The sequence below is a fragment of the Palaemon carinicauda genome, unplaced genomic scaffold (genome assembly GCF_036898095.1).
Source record: "Palaemon carinicauda isolate YSFRI2023 unplaced genomic scaffold, ASM3689809v2 scaffold56, whole genome shotgun sequence".
NCBI classification, from domain to species: Eukaryota; Metazoa; Arthropoda; class Malacostraca; order Decapoda; family Palaemonidae; genus Palaemon; species Palaemon carinicauda.
The window spans coordinates 335,688-358,805 of record NW_027171827.1 but is presented as its reverse complement, the minus strand read 5'-3'; positions in this window follow the sequence as shown (position 1 = coordinate 358,805).

Sequence of the window (23,118 nt, the reverse complement as noted above, 5' to 3'; positions counted from 1 at the left end):
CTTTTGGTACTGTTTTGACTTTTTTTTTTTACTGCTGAACACATTATCGGTTGGGTAATTTCGTTTGTTTGTATGCAGAGTTTGGCATCTGCTCTTCTACTACTGTTTTCCTGTAATGTATAGTGTCTTTTTCATGATTGCCATGAGTCAGTTCTGTCTTGACATCTGCTGTATCTTTTCTCTGTTATTCGTCACTCCGCTATTACATTGACAGATGTAACACCCTGCCGTTCGAGCTTTTTCACGCACTAAGTTTCTGTATTGTACTGCTTAGAATGCTCTGCCAACCACTTTAATGGACAGAATTCTTTTCTGGATTTTTATCACTGAGCATTTTCTGTCTTAGTTGTGTGGGCATGTTACATTTCTCAATCAGGTTATCCAAAAGCTTCACCTCATATTCTACTCATTTCTGGGGATTTGACTTCCATGTCTAGTTAACGTCATTCTTCTGAGTCAACGTCAAAATCAGTTTTCAAGTAGATGGCGTTTCAAGTTTTAATTTATCATCTGTAGGAAAGATCTCTCATTGGATTCTTTTTGAAGGAAGACCCTGTGCTAGAGGTTCTTCCTTTTAAAGGAATATCCTCTACTAGAGGTTGGGGTTTACTTAAGGGTATCAAGTGATATGTACCCTGCAATGAGACAACTCTCTTATGTTTCAGCCTCTAGTATGATCTACCGGTAGGAATTATCAATTGGAGGCATCAAAGAATCTGCTTGTTCCTTACAAGATTGAGGGTTCAGTTATGGCTCAAGTGTGCTTTCTCATACATTTGCTCACTAGTTGATTTTGTAGTGATAGTTCATACATCTTTATGCCGTCCATTAGATGGTATTATGGCCGGTTTACTACACTATTTCTTTGATTCATTTTGCTCCCTGTATCATCTTGATTTGAGAAACGACTGCTCTGCCTTTTCATGTCGCTTTGACATTCAATTGCAACCACAACCACTTCTGTGTTGTATTTTGTCTTTAATAGGCTGCTCAAATTCAAGTCAATATTTTTACATTGATATCAGACATGATTCAAGAGCGTTTATATAATATAAATCTCATTGCATTTTGTGGCTGCATCGTCATCTACTCCGCTGCTAATGTAAAGCTAGTAATTCCTCCTTTTAATAATAATAAACTGCTGGTGTTACTAGTACTGAAGAGGTTTATGTTGCTAGTAAATGATTGATTCTTTTAATGCTATACCTGTTCTGAGGTTTGTCCCTCAGCTTTTTGGTGCTGTTTTGAACTTCTATATTGCTGCAATTTTAATCAATATGACAGTTTTCATTGGGTCATTTAAAGTATTAGGGGTCTTCAGCTATTGCAATTCCTATAATGCCTATAGTGTTAGGTCCATGATTGCCATGAACTCGTCTGTCATAACATTTATGATTTTACTGCACTATCTTTCCGTGGCTGCCTTGTCAGTTACACATCACTCCTTCATTCCATTGACAGGAGTAACTGCCATGCCAGCTTTTCCACCCACAGAGTTTGTGTATGCTATTGCTTCTGAGAAGGGTCTGCCAACCACTGTCACTTTGATGGACTGAATTATTCTTTTCCATGATTTTTATTGCTGGCAGTAACTTCTGCTCTATTTGTGTTGGCAGAAGTCGTGTTTTTCAGAGATAGGTTATCCAGAAGTCCTCTCGTTCTGTAATTTCTTTGGGGATTTTGATTTATTCCTATGACCATTTCACGTCTATTAAACGTCAGTCTTCTAAGTTTTTCGAGTTTATCCAGAAGCCCTCTCGTACTGTAATTGCTTTAGGGATTTTGTTTTATATGTATGACCATTTCACGTCTATTAAACATCACTCTTCTAAGTTTTTCGAGTTTATCCAGAAGCCCTCTCGTACTGTAATTGCTTTAGGGATTTTGTTTTATATGTATGACCATTTCACGTCTATTAAACATCACTCTTCTAAGTTTTTCGAGTAACATCAAAAACCAACTTGCAAGGGTCTGATGTTTCAAGTTTTAGATTTACTATTTTTGAGTTTGCCATTGTTGAAAACATCTTTCCTCTGATCCCTTTTAAAAGAGGGAATTCTGCCAGAGGTTGAGCCGTACATATGGTTACCTTTATTACTGTAGTTCTTTCCCTTCTTAACTTTCATCAAGTTGTGACGAGGCAAGGCTCTTTTGTTTCAATCCAGCTTTTGGTATGACTTATAGGTAGGAATTATTAAATGGAGATATCAAAGAATGTATCTATTCTTTACACGAGGGAGGGTCATTTTTGGAATTATGGTGTGCTTGTTCATACAGTCACTCAGTAGTTGATTTTATAGTGGTGGTTTTTTTAGCTGTAAGCCATCCGTAATTTTAGTATAGTTTGCTATTTGCTATTCCTTTGATTTGTTTTGTTCCCTTTACTATCTTGATTTTAGAAAAGACTGCTGTGCCTTTTCATATTGCTTTGATGTTTAATTGCAACCACAACCACTTCTGTGTTGTCGTACATTGTCTTTAATAGACTGCTCAAATCCAATTAAATATATTTGCATTTATATAATGTAAATGTCTCGTTGTACTTTGTGGCTGCATCGTCATCTGTTCTGCTGCTAGTGTAAGGCTTGATAACTCCTTTTGTTGCTAGTACTGCAGAGGTTTACGTAGCTAATGAATGATTGTTTTAGTGCCATACCTGTTCTGAGGTTTGTCACTCAGCCTTTGAATGCTGTTTTGACTTGCTTTTATATCTGCAACTTTGATGAGTCTTGTTATTTATATTTGTTCATGTGACGTGATAGGGGTCTTAAACTATTGTAATTCCTGTATTGCCAAAGGTGTTTGCTCCGTGATTGCCACGAGTCATGTCTCGTAACATTTATGATTATTTTATCTTTCAATGGCTTCCTTGCCAGTTATACATCACTCCTCCATGACATCGATAGGAATAACTGCAGCTGTGCCAGGTTTTTCACACCGAGTTTGTGTATGCATTTGCTTCTATTCCTGCTGAGAATGCGTTGCCATCCACTCTGTCACTTTGATGGACTGTATTCTTTTTTTCCAGGATTTTTATCACGTGCAGCATTTTCTGCATTAGTTGGTAGGGCAGAAGTTGTGTTTCTCAGTCTGGTTATCGAGAAGCCCTCTCGTACTGTAATTGCTGTAGGGATTTTTATTCCTATGACCATTGCACGTCTAGTAAACTTCATACTTGTTTCTTTCGATCAATTTCAAAACCTTTTTGCAAGCATGCAATGTTTTGAATTTGAATGTGTCAGCTGTTAGAAACATCTTTCCTGTGATTCTTTTTAAGAGAAGACCCTCTGCTGGAACCTGTGGTTTACGTAGGGCCCCCTTAGTAGCTCTTTCTCTTTCTTTTTAGCTTTAAAGCAATATGTACCCTACAATGAGGTAAGGTGTGCTTGTATATCATCTTGCCATAGGTATGATCTCTTACGTTATCAATAAATAAGCTTGTCCCTTACAAGAGTGACGTCTCATTTATGGATCTTAACTGTATGCACATGCATTCACTTGGTAGGTTTACTTTCTGCAGGTTCTCATTACCTGTAGGGTGCTGTCTGAAATTGCTAAAAGCCTGGCTTTCACCAAACTTTGTAGTCTTTTAAGTTTACATCTGCTCCTGTTTCCTTTCTCTCTTTGCCGACCAACCTCTTGTTAACTTGCTTTATAGTCGAACGGTGTAGTTTTCCTCCAATTGTACATTGGTTTTGTGCCATATGGCGTAAATTCTGTAAATACAGCCATCCATTTGCATTTTTATAGGTTAGTATGTCTTGGGGATTTTACACTGCGAATTAAGGTCAATTATGATTGATAGGATTTTGAAAAATATCCCTATGCTTAGACCTTAATTTACTCTCAAAGATAGAAACTCTCAATGCATCATACCTAATGTTTTTAGAGTAGGTTTTGTTTATCCTTTTGTTACTCGGATTTTCTTAAATTGGAGAAGATTAACCATCTCAATAAGTTAAACTCAACTCTGAGCTGGTCTTGCATTTGGCAGTAGCTGCACCCTTGACATCTTAATTGACTTTTATAGAGACTCTCCAGTCTTGTGATAAGTTAGTACCAACCTAATTGAACAAGATTAAAGTTTCTATGGTCCTTTTAGACTTTGAGAGTCTGATTAGTCTTATTACTCGGCTTCTTAATCGGATAAAAAGCCGTTGGACGGTTTCTCCTTGACTTGATGAATGTATACAACCCTTTGCGTCCCTTGCATTTCATACTGTAAATATTTCGTAGGGGTCATTGCTGCCTTACATTAGTTATTGAATTAATTTTTTGTCGTACTATATCTGTTTCAACTTCTTTGGTTGATCTTGCTGTCTAACTGCTTGTAGGTTTCCTCCACCCCAGTTACAGCCATGAAAGTGTTGCTCCTTTTCAGTTTTTAAAGGTACTTCCTGTCAACCCTGAAGAACTAAAAACTCTAATCAGACTTTATCTGAGCTTGGCCAAAACTAAAGCCACCCTTATGTATGGTTGTCTAATTGTTTCTAATCTTCATCCTTTGTTGAATATTAGGTTGTCGGTTAATCAGGTCTGTTGCCAGTTTTTCTGCCGAGTTTGTGGTAATGTTTACCGATTTTTCCTAAAAACCCCCTTGAGAGAAAAGTGTGTCGTAGTTGCTGATACTCTTACTGTACTATATGATAGTGCTCAATGTTTGCGTATCGCATGATCAGCAAAGTTGTACTAGTCGGGGCCAACCTTATTATGTTGGTTATTTACATTCTATCCGTACTGGGCTGTGGTGGTGAAAACTGACCAAATTCCTGTCATGTCTGAGGCTTTTGTCCTGCAGTGTACTAGAAACACCAATTGTTGGTGTCAACATTTGTTCCTTGCTGATGCCAGTTAGATCATAGTTCTTGCTTTACTGAATATATTTGTTGAAATTAAATATGATTTTAATGATAACCCTTCCTCCATCTTTGCTCTACTGGTGTTATTGAATATCTGTTGTAATTTGGCAATTGGGTAATATGGAAATCAGGAGTTAATATTGCTTGCTGCTAGGACACGAAGTGGCATTTGTAACATTGAAAGGTTTGCATTGGGTGATTATTCTGTTTCCCTACATGTCAATTCTGTCATTAAAGTCTCCATTATTAATATCTCTCTCTCTCTCTCTCTCTCTCTCTCTCTCTCTCTCTCTCTCTCTCTCTCTCTCTCTCTCTCTCTCTCTGAACCACTTAGAAATACAGGGATTCTCTCAACAGGTTATTAATACAAGCAATCTCTCTCTCTCTCTCTCTCTCTCTCTCTCTCTCTCTCTCTCTCTCTCTCTCTCTGAAAAACTTAGTCTCTTTCTCAACCGGTTAGTTATACAAGTAATCTCTCTCTCTCTGTGAAAAACTTTCTCATTCTCTCAACAGGTTAGTAATACAAGTAATCTCTCTCTCTCTCTCTCTCTCTCTCTCTCTCTCTCTCTCTCTCTCTCTCTCTCTCTCTCTGTGTGTGTGAACCACTTACAAATACAGGTAATCTCTCTAACTCAATAGGTTAGTAATACAAAATACAATCTCTCTCTCTCTCTCTCTCTCTCTCTCTCTCTCTCTCTCTCTCTCAAATTTATAATTCCAATCATACTCCAAGGTGTTGTTCTGTAGATAAATTGATATATAAAAAAAAAAAATATTCAATCTGAAACGTACTTATCAAAGTATGATTTAACGTATTATCTAAATAATCTCAACATCTGAAGGAGAAATGCCTATACAATGGATCCATTTAATTGCATCCCAAAAGGTAACGGTCAGTTCCTACAAAAAGTCTCAAAACTAATGGAGCTTAATCTGTTTAAAAAGAAACTGCTTTGAAACTCTCTCTCTCTCTCTCTCTCTCTCTCTCTCTCTCTCTCTCTCTCTCTCTCTCTCTCTCTCTCTCTAAGTAGTCTTAGTGAAACTAAAACGACTGGTAAAAAGGTTTATAGGCTAAATTTCAAAGGAAACAAAAAAAAGCTATATGGTGACCATAAACAACTGGGTTATGACGTCACTGCTCAAGTGACGTCATTAGTTAGGACGTCACAATGTTCTAAAGTGATGTCACAAGGGTAAAAACTCAAATATTTTAAGCAATGAGTTATGACGTCACCGTGCTCAAGTGACGTCATCTAGTTAGGATGTCACAATGTTCCAAAAGTGACGTCATTGTTCACTTATGACGTCACAAGTGTAAAACCCAGCGAGTGATATCTAGTTAGGATGTTCCATAAGTGACGTCATTATTCACCTATGACGTCACAATGCTGAGTTTCAAAGGGTATAAAAAACTGATACGTGACGACATTGTTCACATAAGTAAAACCAATGAATTATGACGTCATCTGGTTAGGATGTTCCATAAGTGATGTCATTGTTCACCTATTACGTCACAAGGTTAAGTTTCAAAGGGTAAAACGTTTCAAATAAACAGTTATTAAGTCACCGTTGTCAAGTGACGTCATCTAGTTAGGATGTGACAATGTTTCATGAGTAACATCATTGTTCACTTATGACGTCACAAGGCTGTTTCAAAGGGCTAAGTTATCAAATAACCAATGAGTTATGACGTCATGGTGTTGCTCAAGTGACGTCATTATTCACTTATGACGTCACAAGGCTAAATTTCTAAGTACTAGAAACGGCCATAAATAACCGATGAGTTATGACGTCATAATGTTCCATATGTGACGTCATTATTCAATTAAGACGTCAGTCTAAACTGCTGTTGGTATGACGTCACAATGTTCCATAGGTGACGTCATTATTCAATTATGACGTCAGTCTAAACTGCTGCTGGTATGACGTCACAATGTTCCATAGGTGACGTCATTATTCAATTATGACGTCAGTCTAAACTGCTGTTGGTATGACGTCATTAGTTGTGACGTCACAATGTTCCATAAGTGACGTAGTTATTAAATTATGACGTCACAGTCTAAACTGCTGTGGGTATGACGTCATTAGTTGTGACGTCACCTTTGTAATGCACTTAATCTTGTTAATGTCATACTTGAGGCAAAATAAAACTAAGTTTTACTGGACACCATTTTATTTAAATCCTTAAAATACATTTCATTAATTAGTTACCCATAAAAGAAAAAGGTAAAATTAAAAGAATTTTTTTTATTTTTGTTACTCCTTGAAGCCAGCATTGCAATGACCCAAGGGAGTGTTCTCGGCAGGGAGTAACCAGCCAGTTATCAGCTTCGAAGCAGATTCAAAGACCCGTTTTCTAAGCTGACAGCTGATTCCTGAGATGGGAAAAGTCCCTCTATTCCCTTGTGCTCTCCCAGATGTATACCTATTTTCTCTGACTATTGAGGTTTGTCAGTACCTTTCTAATGTAAAGGAAAACGGCTGTGTACAGAAGTCCAAGGGGGTTGGCAGGGGTACCCCAGAGAAGAGCCAGAGCTTACGTTCCCTCTCATGGCTGTTATTTTGTACGTAGGCAAACGCTAGTCTGACACGTAATGTATAATGAAACAGGGCGTAAAAAACCCGTAGAGTTTTGCGACAGAATTTCGTACCACTGACGAAGCGGAATTGACAAAAAAATTTCTAAGTCCAGTTCCTCTATGAATAAACCAGAAGGAAATCTACGGGGTGCAAAACAATCATCTCGATACTTCTTTCATTTTCCTTACGATTTTCACAGGAATTTATCTGTTTTGTTATAGAAAATGGTTGTTGTTGTCATAACCTCATAGAAAACTACGAAACTTAGCGCTAAAGAAAATTAAACTGAATGTTACCGAGCGCAACACTGACTTTATGATAGAAAACTTAACGAACCACAATTGGCGATTTAATCGAAAATGTTACTCGATATAGCTATCTTACCACTTTTTACAATTAAATATAATCAATATTTACTTTAATTTATCTATATGAACGACTGACTGAAGTTATTTGGCAAGCTTAGAGGACTACACACAGACTATTCCCTGACATTTATAAGCACTTTAACGATATATTTGACATCAATATGTCAATAAATGTGACGAAATATAAGCTATTTCATGATTATGTGTTATAATCACGAAATACTTTAATTTTGCCACCAGAATTGACTATTTGATGTTAAAATCTATTGGTAAAATGCCCGATTTTGTCCGAAAATATGCCCGTGTAACACCCCTAGTATACAGAAAATTCTTACGATTTCTTGAGCTAAAATTACGAAGATTTACTTTACATTATCAATACTAAATTTCGTTCTTTCAATTGTGAATTTGATTATTCAATGCTTTTAATTTTGACATGAAAATTAATTTTGTGATTAGACATATTATTTATCGACTTCATCATTAATATAAAAGTAGATTTCGTTCTTTCAAATATGACTTTGACTTAGAAAAACAGTTTTATTACAGTAATTATTTACCGGTTTTAACAAGTAGATTGTAAGATAGCTATCGACTCATATTATCAATATCAGCTTACGTTCTGTCGAATATGAATTTGATTATTCTTTGCTTATAATTTTGACTTGAAAAACACCAATTTTCATTAGACAAAATATAATTTTCCATTGAATATTAAATTTTAAGATAGGCAAGTGCTGTCTTATTCTACTTTACATTCACTTTTATTTTATTTCATTTTTGCTGATTACTTTAAATTTTGCTAGAATATCATTATTACTATTGATAGACATCGCATCTTTAGTTGGATAATAGTTTACTTTATTTCTTTAAAAAAAATTTAGCTGCATCTTTAATAAATATAGATGCATTTACTTTACTATTTTATTGATTTTACTTTAAAAAATTGATTATTTCTTATAACTTTAATGAAATATCTTAGAATTTTACGTAATTCTTTTTAATTCTTAATAAATCTAGCATCTTTAATTACTCTATTCTTATTTCACAAGCTTAGCTTATCAAGACACGTTACTGCTGATATAAGCAGCAATCTTACTTGAATCTGTTAAAGAAAATCAATACCTGAACAAGCAATTGGGGTTTTCAAGTCAAAAATACCGCATTTGATGCTCATAGACCTGTTATACACACACTGATTTTTTTCATTATGATAAGCAGCACATTTTCATGTTTTCCTCCACTCGTGTTTTACGCTTTTAAGAGACTATTTAATCAATTTATATATCCTTAGGCTTCCAAAGTCATATTGACTTCCGTAATACTCGATTAAATTTTGTGATAAGGCTAGAGTGAAACTTCATAAAAATTTCATCTAAAATGGGTGTTCTTGAAACTTTAGTGCACTATTGCATACTAAGTCCAATTCTTATAGGGAGGGGTAGTGATAAACTATCTTTTTTTACCAAATTACGTATTTAAAGGCATATACAAAGCTTCTTTGGGAGACGATAAATTACGTTATTTCATCAATTACTTTCAAGCTTTAAATGTTTTATAGGGCAAATTACGTTATCTCTATTTGAAAGCTAAAACATTTGATGGGGGTAAACTACGTTATTTCATTATTTGAAAGCTTAAAAATTATTTTTGGTAGCCAAATTACGTATTCATCTATTCAGTCAATTCATTGCATTACTAACTTCTAAGGGGAACTAATTTATCGGTAATTATTTAATTAAACATTCTACATAAAGGCTTACTGGTGATTTTAAAGGGATAAATTTCGTATTATATTAAATTTAGACTTAGCCAATCAGTTTTAAAGGATATTTTTCATTTAACCAAATTACCTATTGAACTTCTTACTTTTTTTTTTTTTTTTTTTGTGGGGGATTACTCTTGAAATCTCATGAAATTGCCTATTTTAAGGCATACTTCAAACATGGTTAAATCATATGCTTAATTATGTGTTACTTTCATAAATACCAATTTACATGACTCAACAAAACCTTGCTAAGTATGGAATATATTCAAGCATATTCCTTTCAGATGTCTTTGGATAAAACAAGAGTTACAGGAATTTCACAAACCAAACTCCAATCAAATTTAATTTCATTCAGAATTACAAGTCATCCTTCAGTTTGTTATAACAATACATTTAATTACACCAAGACACACACCGTCCCCCCAAAAGCAGACAAGCGACCAAAACAACTAAATCGTCTTGTATCCCAACACCATTCCATGTAAGTGATTAAGTCGGGTAAATGGTACGAGATGTGCAAAGTATTCGCCATACACATCAACCACTGGGCTATTTTAGGATCTGTGGTGTTGACCTTACGAAATTCATCCAATTGTCAAGTAATTAGAATTGTCTATTTTATTCTGACATCCCTTTCTGTCTTGGTTATGGTATGTCAATTCCTTTTCACTTATTTTTTAGTTCAATTTTGCTCAGTAAAATATGTTTCCAAATAAGTAAATAAATGGTTCCCAACTACAAGAGAACTATAAAAATAGGTTCAATACTGCTTCATCCAAGATGTTTACAAGACCAAAATGTTCAATTGTCACAAGAACAAGACAACACCATAACTGTTACACTTCATATTGTTGATTAGGGCAGATTTATTGCTACGTTCATGACTAACTGGCATTCGTTTGCAACATACTTCTTGAATGGTTTACTGTTCATAATTTAGATATATCTTAAAATCTTTAGAAACGATATTCTACGGATATACCTGAAGTATACTTTCTAGAATGTTGACTCAATTTTACCGTGAACTTCCGAGACAGCTGCAAAGTATTGCTATCATAGTGTTTGATTAGTTCATGTCTATTATTCAAATTAATTGAGCCAACTCTTAATTACACAGCTACCTTTTGTACCCAAAATTTCAGAATTTCTACAAAGAAAAGACCTCAACACCGAGACATCTTTAGCAGATAACTCGTAATGGCTGTCCCCTACAGAAAAAAACCTTCATACTTTTAGGCTCTACAAAATTAACTTGAACTGGCCGTTTTTCTCGAGCCAAAAGCTTCCTTAGTCTGACAAACTTTGAAGGTAAAAGCTTCCTGAATTTGACAAAATTTGTATGCAAAAGCTCTCACATTGATTGTCATCTCTGAAAGACTTTATCTTTTGTTTTCCAAGAAAACTTACTTAGGGAACAGACATTCTCTCAAACAAACTTTCAACATGAGGTTTCCTGGCAAAGCAAATAGAAAACTTCAGACTTTCCACAAACATCCTATCAAAATGGAGACAGATTTTTTTTTTTTTTTGGACATCTATTGTAAACAGCCATCTTGATTTTACAATCTTCCTTAAAAAAACACTCAAACTGAAACATTTGGTTTTACTACACCGCTCCCACACAAATGCTTTAATGAGGACTCTACAAAATGCTTTTTAAATGCAAGAATAGCAAAAACATTCATTAATGTCCAAGTGTGACGAAAAGCTTCGAGACCAATAAAGTGTTCAATAATGACTTTACGAACACAAAAAGTGGCAAAAACCTTCATGAAAGCATGTGGTAAAAAATTCAAGAATGCAAAACTAGTAAAAGATTTCATGAATCAAAAAGTCTGGCAAACATGATATTTTTTTCAAGTGTATTGCAACAAATGCTTGCAAAATATCAAAAATTTCATAGACAGCCAGAAATGTAGAAGTTCACACAAACAACCAGAATTTTGTAAATCCAAAGACTGACAGAGGCTAGCTCGACTTGCCGAAGCTAAAACCAAAAATCATACAGAACAAATACTTTCTGAATCAGTCTTAAAGAAAGGGTCGTGTCCTGGGAAAAAGACCAGATGGAAAACCAAATTCTTGACCAAATTATGTTTGCTAAACCTTCAACTTCTTCCAAATATCAGGTAACACATCATCATCTACAAACTATATTTCATGAATCGTATTATAATGAAAATTACTAATCTACATTTTCTCATCATTTACAGACAAGACATCAATAGAGCCAGGATTATATTCAACTACAAAAAAGTAGTCTAAAAGTTAATATCACAAAATATTGATTTAAAATCCACTTTTTTTTTAATCAGATATTATAGATCAAAGTCTATTAACACACTATTCCTGATGAGCAAACTTCACTGCCGCATATGGATGGTTAAACATCAAATAAACTGTCACCAGGCGCCTGATGACTGTCCGCATCCCCATCACGCGGGACAGACACCTCACCCTGATCTCTGTCTAATCCCCGACTATGACCTCAACCGATGATAACAAAGCTGCCTTCTACACCCAGCTCGACCGCACCATCCAGGCAGTGCCCGCCAATGACAAGCTCGTTGTGCTTGGCGACTTTAATGCCCGAGTAGGCAAAGACCATCGCCTGTGGGAGGGAATCATTGGCCGCCATGGCATTGGAAATTGCAACGCCAATGGCCAACTCCTACTGGGTCTGTGTGCAGAACACCAACTTGTGGTAACCAACACCATCTTCCAGTTACCAAAGCGACAAAAGACCACATGGAGACACCCACGGTCTAAACACTGGCACACCCTGGACTACGTCCTGACCTGAGCCAGAGACCGAGGAGACGTCCACATCACCCGATCCATGCCCGGAGCGGACGACTGCTGGACGGACCACAGACTCCTCATCTCCCGACTCTCCGTGACGACCCTACGACCACCCAGAAGGGCACCTGACAGCGTACCACACCAACGCTTTGATTATAGTAAGCTCCGCAACCCACAGGTGGCACAGAACTACAAGGAGGCCTGCGAACAATACCTCGCAGACCCTGCGGGTCAGGCCACTGTCGAGCACCACTGGACCACCCTCAGAAACGCCATGGCCCGTGCCGCGGAGGAAACACTAGGCTACACCACCAAGAAACGGCAGGATTGATTTGATGAGAATGATGCTACCATCTCTCTTCTCATTGAAACCAAATGACAAGCACGCCTGACTTTGGAAAACCAACCAACAGCAGCTAACAAATGTGCTCACAAGGTGGCTGAAGCTGGTTGCCAAAGAGGGATCCGTGAAGCCCAAAACACCTGGTGGCAAAGAAAAGCTGCAGAAATACAGAGTTTCGCTGACCAACGTGACCTGCGCAGCTTCTATGCAGCAAAAAAGGAAATATTCGGTCCCACACGGTCATCAGTGGGCAGCCTGAAGGACGCGGATGGGGCCACGACCATCACCAATAGCGAGGGCATCCTGGCCAGGTGGAGGTCTCACTTTGAGAACCTCCTCAATGACCAAGCAGACACCCCAGACAATCTCCTGCGAATGACCCCGCAGCATCCCGTCCGTCACTGGATGGCACTACCACCCTCCATCCATGACTTCAACAAGGCCCTGCAGCGCATGAAGCCCGGCAAAGCCCCAGGGCCAGACAACATCCCGTTGGAGCTCCTCACTCACGGTGACCCCGGCTTGAGGAACCGTTTGATGCTCCTTATACTGAAGATATGGGAGACCAAGATCTCCCCCAGTGACTTCCGCGATGCAAACATCATTACCATCTTCAAGAAGGGAGACAGGGAGAACTGTAACAACTACCGGGGAATATCACTACTAAGCATCGCAAGTAAGATTTTCACTCGGATTCTCCTTGACCGCCTCCTTATTCTCGCAGAAGACGTCCTGCCAGAGTCCCAGTGCGGCTTTCGACCTTCCCGTGGGACCATAGACATGATCTTCTGTGCGCGACAACTACAAGAGAAGAGCCTTGAACAACAACAGCCCATAATGTTCATCATCTGGGATTTGAAAAAGGCCTTCGACAAAGTACCTCGACCCGCCATGTGGGCTGTCCTCAAAAGATATGGCTGCCCACCCGATTTTGTCAAGCTGGTGCGTGCCCTCCATGACAGAATGGTTGGGAGAGTCTGCCACCAGAACTCTTTCAGAACCATTCCCCATCAACGACGGCCTGAAGCAGGGCTGTGTTCTGGCCCCAACGTGTTTCTCGCTATACACCCCAGCAAGGCTCAACGAGATTCCCCCTGACACACCCTCAGTCGACCTACGTTTCCGCATGGATGGAGGCGCTTTCAACCTCGCTAGACTCCGCGCCAGAACCAAGACCACCTTGTGTGCAGTGCGAGAACTGCAATATGCTGACGACAATGCCACCCCAGGTCAGACGGCAGAGGACCTGCAGTCGTTAGCTGATGCATACAACTCTGCCTACGAACGTTTTGGGATGCAAGTCAACACAGACAAAACCAGGACCCTCGTCCAACATCCACCAGGATTGATGCTCCCCAACTTCAATACCACAATGAATGACCAACCGTTAGAACAGGTGGACCAGTTCTCCTACCTAGGGAGCATCCTAACATCAGCTCCCACAAGCAAAAAGGACGTGGAGAACAGGATCAGGGCAGCCCACTCCGCCTTTTGCCGACTCAACTGCCGCGTATTTAACAACCACGCACTGACAATGACCACCAAAATAATGGTGTTCAGGGCAGTAGTCCTCTCCACGCTCCTGTATGCATGTGAAACATGGACGCTATATAGAAACGATCTTAAAAACCTAGAACGCTTCCAAGAAATGAAATTGAGGCAATCTTGAAAATCCCCTGGGAGAGCCACACCACCAACATTGAAGTCTTAGAACGTGCCTCGCTGACCAGCGTGGAGGCCACCATCATCCACCACCGCCTCAGCTGGATAGGACACGTGCATAGGATGGATCCATCTAGGCTCCCAAAGAAAATATTCTACGGAGAACTGACCCAGGGCACCAGACCACGAGGAGCCCCGAAAATGCGCTATAAAGATCAACTAAAGCGCACCCTGGCTCTAACTGACATCGATCCTTCCTCATGGGAAGAAACAGCCAGGGACAGGAAAACCTGGAGGAGTACAGTACACCATGGCACCGTGGACTTCGAGGAGAGGAGGAGACAAAATGAGGAGGCTAGGAGGAGAAGAGGGAGAGCGCGATTAGAACAGCCCCGCCCACCACCTACCCTCCCTTGTGAACACTGTCCGCGACTCTTCCACCACAGACTAGGACTTAACAGCCACATCAGACATAAGCACCCACCCCAAAGATAGGAGGCTGATGGCTAACGACAGAACCCAATACTCCGACACGAGTGGGCGCCGACGACGAAACTGTCACCACCTACATCTGAATATAAAATAGAAAATCAAACAAAATTTGAATATAAACTATCACAAAAAGGAAAAGAATAGAACAGACAAGGTTGTCTTGCATTGGAATTCTAATATCCATGTTAGGAAAACCACACACTTTCATTAGACTGCTGACAGCCTCTCACTACTGCCTCTATTAGCAGAACACAAATTTCACATCGCAAGCACAATATTCCTGCTAGAGTAAAAGCTCAAAACACAGGAATGGTTTAGATATTCAAGCACTGGTACATGTTAGATTACCCCATAACCACATAGAAACACACTAATGATGTAAGCATAACCCAAATCACATGGGGAGTGGGGTGTTAGACGTACAGGTAGTTAACTAATGGGACTCCTTTTCAAACTCCAAATTTAACCTCAAACCTGCAAGAAGGCCGAGTTAAAGAATTTGAAATGTTCTGCACTAAATACAAGAATCCTTTCTCATACAACCATTCTTCATGAACAAACGTTCCTGACGAAAACCCTGACACTATCTACAAAATGTTCTGCAAACTGATATTGATGCGGCATTAGCAAAAAAAAAAAATGGCTTCACTAAGTGATTTCATGCAAACTGATTTGAAGAGAACTTTGTACCCGTACAGCAGTTGTTCCAGCAATTGCTTGAACAACGGAAAGTAAATTACTCGTATCATGTATACTGTACCTCCACTAATACGTACTGGCCCAAATTGGATAAGGGGACCTGAGGACGAAGCATATTTCAAATACGTATGCTACAGAACTGCAGTACAGTAGAAATGGCTAAGGAAATTCAAGCCTTTGCTAACCTAACGACTGTACTTATAAGCTTTATACTGTATACAGTAATATCACCCCATCTATTCATTATTATCATTACTTGCTAAGCTATAACCCAAGTTGGAAAAGCAAGATGCTTTAAGCCCAGGAGCAACAGGGAAAATACCCCAGTGAGGAAAGAAAACTAAGAAAAATTAAATATTCTAAGATCAGCAACATTAAAATGAATATTTCCAATATAAACTATAGAAACTTAACAAAACAGGAAGAGAAAAAAGATAGAATAGTGTGCCGAGTGTACCCTCAAGCAAGAGAATTCTAACACAAGAAAGTGGAAGACCATGGTACAGAGGCTATGGCGCTACCCAAGACAATGGTTTGCTTTTGGAGTGTCATTCTCCCAGAAGCTGCTGCTTACTATAGCTAAAGTCTCTCTTCTACCCTCACCAAGAGGAAAATAAGCACTAAACAATTACAGTGCAGTCATTAATTCCTTGGGTGAAGAAGAATTGTTTGGTAATCTCAGTATTGTCAGGTGTTTGACGACAGATGAGAATTTGTAAAGAATAGGCCAGACTATTCAGTGTATGTCTTGACAAAGGGAAAGTGAACTGTAACTAGAGAGAAGGATCCAATGTAGTACTGCCTAGTAAGTCAAAGGACCCCATAACTCTCTAGCGGCAGTATCTACATGGGTGGCTGGTGTCCTAGCCAACCTAAGAAATACACAATTACTATAGTAACCAACAACTGATAGCATAACAAAGAACTAGGCTGAGAATTCTAATACTATACTGAACCATCTTTAGCACTGTCAGTGAGTGTGGTTTTGATACTATGCCCAACCTATCTCTCATTCATGACCTCAAAAAGCTACCAGAATTGCACAAGGGTCTGAGTGCAATAAAAAATATTAAAGATGGTAAAAAATGTGGTCATGACAGGATTTCCAAAGTTTTTAAGGGGAGGGGCTACATTCTTAAAACAACAACTGTACAACTGTATTTGTACCCTTTAGAGGAGAGGAAATAGTTGAATCCTAGATGGACAACACAAATCTTATACATAAGAATAAAGCAGAGAAGCTCCTGCAACAAAAGCCCAGGTATTTTCCTTTTATCTGCAGCTGATAAAATACTAGTTAGTTCTTGTGCTTTGCTAAACATATTTGACTCTCTGCTACCAAAGACAAAGTGTTGGTATAGGCATGATTCTCACAGACTCAAATAAATGAGAATTGTCGATAGAAAAATACAGGTTGATGCCTTGCCCTGGTTGACCTTAACAGGGACTTTGATAAAGTGCCCACAAATTCCCATGGAAGAAACTTGCAAAACATGCAGTTTCTAACAATTTTTTTAAAAACACACTAGCTATTTCATTCCAGCATGGAAACTAAAGTTTGTATTGACTGCTTGAAATTCTTATTGTTCCTTGGAAATAGGACTAAAACAGGGTGATGTTCTGGCCCGTCCAATTTAATCTGTTTATCAAATTTACTACAGGAAAAAAAAAGATGGCACCCAAATAAAAACAGGTAATTCCACAGCCATAGAGAAACCTTTAACATTATAACCACTAGATGATTGACCAACAATGTGCTGATGCTGCCTCCAATTAGGCACACATCACACAGGAAATCAAAACACCACATAGAGACAAATATACCAGGCACTTGACAGAAGTCTTAGTACAATGAATTGAAATAGATTATTTGCTATTCTTCACTATTAATGACACATAACTCCATAAGGTGCCATTTGACAAATACCTTGGGGGTTATCATTTCATATACTACAGAGACTAATGATGATGTTCTGGAGACTATAAACAGGTCTTTAATAGGTCTACAACAAGTATATATGACTGACCACTAAAATACATGTGTGTAAAGCAGTATGTATTCATATTCTCCTCTATGGTGCAGAGACCTGGACTAAATTGATGCCATCCGAAGCAAATGGTACACTTATATTTCCTGTTTGATAAAAATAAAATTAAAGGCCTCACATGGACGGATCAGATTCCACACACAAGAAATTCTGGAATGCAGAGAATGCACAATCATAGAAGCGATGCTTACCAAAAGCTAAATACACTTTTTTGGTAACAATCAGTATGGCTAAAAATGACGCCAGAAGAAAATCTTGAATGGAATATTGAAAATCAGCCACTTAAGAACTAGCAGCTATGAGAAATACAAATACCAAGCAGTCATCCTTAGAAAAATGAAAAATTCCACCAAATAACCTGGAACTCTCGGTATGGAGAATCGATATTAACAACAGATTCACTGCCCTGGTGCAGAGCTGTGTAGCACATCTTACTTTTAAAGATCAGCAGCACCATGCACAGCCATTAAACTAAAATCCTCTTGTAAGTGTTCAAAACATGGCAAGGTACGCAACAAGCTCAGGACTGGCCTGGTGAGCCGTAGCAATGAGCACTGACTGTGGGAGCAATACAGAACCACCATGTCTGAGAACTCATCATACTGTGTTCAGACTCTACCTGTAGGTCTTCGTTCATACTCTACTAACATAGAATGTCGACATTAGTTACAATGCACTGTTATAGATTCGATTAGACAAGAAAACACTATCATGATCTGTTATTTCAGAAATCTATACTCTACCGTCATGAGCAAGATTTTTTACGATCCAAAACTAGACCACCAAGAACAAATCATTTAAAAATTCAGTACCAACAGAAATCAATGCTACTTGAAAAATCATCAGAATTTACCTTTTATCACAAGCTATACATTATCAAGATTTCCTGAGCACCAAAATTTACTAATACTTTGTAAGAATAATAAAATCACAATTTTTTTTCATTCACTCATACGAAGGACTGATCTATTATCTTTAAAGTTGTAGAAATATTAACCATAGAGTCTACTATCTATCAACAATGATGACTTTTCCATATTACTTCAACCTTTAGAAAAGTAACATGAAATCAGGTTAGCTTCCAGACATCCAATTAAGCCTTTGTATTCGGAGAAGGATAACAACATTACAAAGCCATTAAGACCCAGACTAAGACTTATTACAAGGTATTTTGTAATGGAATGACTTTCCAAAGTCTATAAAATGCTAATAGGCAATTCTTTGCAAGACTTGGATGATTTGTTTCTATCAACGACAAACCCGTTTTTGTCTAATTTCTGACGAAGTTATGAATTTCGTAGGTTTCTCACACAGACCTCTAAAAGTGCCCATCAGGATATTTATCCCATTTTATGTCAATTACAATTGAATGATGCACAGTCTCAGACGAAAAGCTATTTAAGCCTCAAGCTGGTACCACCTTTTGAAACAGCAGCATGTGTTCAACATGTATTTAGAAGTATTGCTTGATCTTAGACCAAAGGAATAACTTTTGACTTTTTATCTAACGTTACTTATTTCTACATTTTCAAGACATCTGGAAGGACATGAAAATATATAAACACTTGAACACAATAATTTTGTAAAATACAGTCATGTAAACTGCAGTAAAAATCAGCATGTGATACAGTCAATCAAATTCATAAAAAAATCTAAAGCTCTGATCATGAAAAAATCGTTTTTAACATTAAATAACACTAAGACAAAAAATATTTAACGAAATGACAACTTTTCTCAAAAATAAATAGAAAAATCCGAATATTCTATGAGGTTTTTGTAAACAACAATAATTTCCTTAACAAGACAACCTGTATAAAATCCTAAGAAAAAGTGAAAGTAGAATGTCGAGAGAAGTTTGAACCCAACAGAGTTTCTCCTGATTTACTCACAGAGGAATTTTACTTGGAAATTTAAATGACAATTACTCTTCAACATTGCTACAAATATCAATCGAAATAAACTCTATAAATTTTTACGGAATGTTTCAAAAAACAATTACATGTAGACAAATATTGGCCAACATACAAAACATCACATTATTGAGAGAGAAAGTAAGCAGATGGCTCGTCTCAGAAATAACCTTACCATCCCCCTTGAACTTCTGTATATAGCAGTTTCTCTTACATTTGAAAGGGACTAAACAGTCCTCAACAGTCACAGAAAAAATGGGTATACACCTGGAAGAGCACAAGGGAAGAGAGGAACTTTTCCCATCTCAGCAATCAGCTTGTCAGCTTAGAAAACGGGTCTTTGAGTCTGCTTCGAAGCTGATAACTGGCTGGTTACTCCCTGCCGAGAACACTCCCTTGGGTCATTGCAATGCTGACTCCAAGGAGCTCTCTTTATTTTGAAAAATCTTTCGGAGTTTTTCTAACTACTACAATCTTTCGGAGTTTTTCTAACTACTACAATCTTTCGGAGTTCTTCTAACTACACATTTTATATATGTGAACTTCTGTGCTTCAACTATGATCCGGAAGTAAAGGTCAATAATAAATAGTGCTTTCTATGACATAGTCATAGTTTTTAAGGAAATTAATTGCTCAAGTTCTCAGCTTGTCCCAACTCTTCAAGCAAGCTCCTTGAAAATAACAAAAGATAAAAGTCCTCTTAAACGAAATCCCAACATAAAACTCAAAACTAATCAAAATATAAAAATAAAACTAAAATTTCCTTAATGAAAAAGTGTATTAACGCTTTATGTTCTTCCAAGTTAAGATCAGAATGTTGGGAGTATGCAAGCTCTAAAAGCCTCAAAGCTAAGGATCAATTGTATAGTGATACTTCGGAGCATGTACAGTAAAATAAAAATAAAATTTCCATATTCTTTTGAAAAAAAAGTGTAATAACACCCTATGTTCTTCCAAGTTAAGATCAGAATGTTGGGAGTATGAAATCTCTAAAAGCCTCAAATCTAAGGATCAAATGCGTGATGATACTTAGGAGCATGTATAGTGTAAAGAGACTATTTCTGTGAAATATCATGCCTATGAATAGCATGTAAAGACTTGCACAGGAGGAAAAGAAAATCTATCTAATACTGAATATCTAGAATAGTCTCTCATTTGTTCTATAGCTAGCAAGAGAGAACAAGATCATTACTATCTACTTCAAAATATCTCATACCTTGATTGTAGGGTCCCACTTTATGACATACCTATGGAAACACTAAATATAATTCCTCTATGGAAACACTATAAATAATCCAATTATGGAAGCACTAAACATAATCCCATTATAGAAACACTAGATATAATTACATTATGGAAACACTAGATATAATCCCATTATGGATATACTAGACATAATCTCAATATAGAATCACTAAATATAATCCCACTATGGAAACACTAAATATAATCCCACTATGGAAACACTAGACATAACTAATCTTAGTATGAAAACACTAGACATACATTATTCCCACTATGGAAACACTAGACATATTCCCACTATGGAAACACTAGACATATTCCCACTATAGAAACACTAGACATATTCCCACTATAGAAACACTAGACATATTCCCACTATAGAAACACTAGACATATTCCCACTATAGAAACACTAGACATATTCCCACTATGGAAACGCTAGATATAATCCCACTAGATCTGGAGATTTGATGAGAACTGAGCAAAACAAACTCAAAAGCTTATAAAATGATCTGATGAGAACTTGAGTTGAAATTCAGAAGTCCTTGTACAAAAAAATCAATATATGGTATTACAAAATATTCCCATTATTTGAATTAAAAAGTTTTTAACTCAATAAGAAGAAGCTTGATTAGGTTTGATGGGAATTATGTGAAGCACATTAATATTCACAGAAAAAATATGTATATATATACCTTAACCTAAAAAAAAACCTCCATATATCAAGACACTGTGGCGTTGGAAACTAGAATTTACGCTCCCTATAAATGAGAAATAACAAAAGGTAATTTCCCAAGCCGTTAAAACCTAACTCCAAAACACTGCAAGAGATGATTTTATTCCTAAAATGAAATGCATCATATTTGGTATTACTTCGGATAGATACTTGAAATATCACTACTGGTAGCCTATCAAAAATGTCCCTGCCTGATGATCTATTGGACTGGGGTTCTAGACCAGCTTAAGCTTGATAGTCTCTTGTAGTGTTTGCAAGCTCACCATCCTTGTGAGCTAAGGAAGGGTATTTGATGGAGCATATAGATCTACCTGCCGAGTCATCAGCAGCCATAGCCTGGCCTCCCTATTCCTAGCTTGGGTGGAGACTGATATTGGGCGCTGATCACACACACACACACACACACACACACACACACACACACACACACACACACACACACACACACACACACACACACACACACACACAGTCCCCTGCCTCTGCCATTCAAATGGCTACTTAGATTACCTACTTCATAAGATATTGAAGATCATTAAAAAGCAATTACTTAATTAGTTTGGCAGTGTATAAGTAATGAGTTTTACTTTTAAAACAAAAGCCTGTAAAATATATAATACTTTTGCAAAAAATAAATAAAAAATAATAAGAAGCTTCTAATAAGATTTTTAAAAAGCAAAATGTATCAATGTAATATTAACAAGAACATACTTATCTATCTTTGTAGATATCTAAGATATACTCATCTACTTTTGAAATTCCTTAAACTTGCTCTGATTTTGAATTCAGTTGCTAACCTGAATAGTTAAAACTATCGTCAAAAATGAATTACACTAAAATAAGCATTTTAAATCTAGTTTGCTTATTAATTCCTGTGTGATATCCTCTATAATTTAAGGCATTTATCTAATACCAACTTCAATTAAACAGTGGTAAAATACCGTAACATATGCAGCAGCACTCTCAATTTGTGCTAAGTAATTCACATACTGTACTGAAACTCAATTCTAAGGGTTAAATTTCTGAGTTTTCACTATGATTATCAACATACCAAACACCCTTTAAATATGCGCTATTAGGAGGATTTCCTAATTTATACCCTGCTTACCAAACGTGCCTTTGTCAGTTTACCATTTCAGTCAAGGTTGCTCAAGGGTTCGTACCTTTTATACCCAAATTTACCAAACTTACTTAAAGAAACATTTTCAGTCTGGAACATACATCCACGCGCCCACAGTGTCTTGAAATATGACGCGAAGCCATGATAATAATGCTCTTTATACTATTCTGAACAGTACATAAAGTTTAAGCAAGATGCAAAATTTTCATGGCAAACTTAAAACTAACCTACGTAAACTATCTTATGCTTGAAAATTATGGCAAATTTATCCACTTGTCCCTAATATCTCTTGAATGTTTCCCCTAAGGGATTGTAACTAAGATTTTCAGTCTGATGTGTCGCTTGTATCAAACTGAATTTTGACAAGGCCCATTACAAATGAAGCAGCTCAAAATTATTCAAAGCGTTGCCATAACTGATTATTTGCCGTGAATGCCCCAACTAAAAATACCTATCATTTCAAATCTAGTTCAACTATATGAAAAC